This window comes from Bubalus bubalis, chromosome 19, assembly GCF_019923935.1.
Source record: "Bubalus bubalis isolate 160015118507 breed Murrah chromosome 19, NDDB_SH_1, whole genome shotgun sequence".
NCBI classification, from domain to species: domain Eukaryota; kingdom Metazoa; phylum Chordata; class Mammalia; order Artiodactyla; family Bovidae; genus Bubalus; species Bubalus bubalis.
Window position 1 is genome coordinate 23854976 of NC_059175.1, and position 773 is coordinate 23855748.

A 773-nucleotide genomic window follows, 5' to 3' on the forward strand; every position below is an offset into this window, starting at 1 on the left:
CCTCTTAGAAAATTCTATTGGACAGTACTGTTCTAGAGTCTTTAGGACCAATCCCCTTGTTTTTGTTTTAATTTTTTTTTTTTTGAGCAAGACATTAACTTTTATTGTTTCATCCACAAGGCTTGAGAGCATTTGTTATTGCAGCATGACTTAGCCTAAGCTGGCTAAAACAGTTGAAAATTTTAATAATGAAATAAAAATAGATGTATATAAAAGTACATGCAAATTCCTTTTTCAAACACTTCAAAGCACAACTCAATGTCTTAATATATATAAAAACATGTTTTCTAACAAGCTGCCTTTGAGCCCTCGCCCCTGTGCACGGCACTGGCACCGGGAGTCAGGCTGCAGCGCCAGATCAAGTGCTTGGGCATAACCGGGTCATCTGGGCCCACAGCATCGCCCTTTTAACCAGGAGCGCTGAGGGGCAGTGCCTGGGCTGCCAGTGGCTGAGGGGCTGAGGCCACTCAGCCTTCAGCCCTGAAAGCTAAGGTGGAAATTTCTTCAGAAAATGTTGAGGATCCTGCAGTCTCTGTTAGTGCCCCACAGGTCCTTGTCTTCCCTGTGAGTCAGAGTGTCATCTCCGCCAATTTCCTTTTTTAAAATGAGGAAACTGAAGCTCAGAGAAGGGACTTGCCTAACTGGTTTGTACTGAAGCTGAGCCCAGGGCCCAGGTTATTGGCACTTCTTGCCTGGTGCCCTTGAGGCACTTCCTAATTAATTTTATGGCACTGTGCCAGGTATGAGGGGTTAATGAGTGGTACCGTTCTGAC

The 773-nt window shown here is 44.9% G+C and overlaps 1 non-coding gene across 1 annotated transcript; it reads left to right on the forward strand.

Moving 5' to 3' along the window:
- Positions 1-292: 292 nt before the first annotated feature.
- Positions 293-426, forward strand: LOC112580746. The gene has a single exon (XR_003105082.1). It is a non-coding gene; the product is annotated as a small nucleolar RNA SNORA76 (small nucleolar RNA).
- The last annotated feature ends 347 nt before the right edge of the window (positions 427-773 follow it).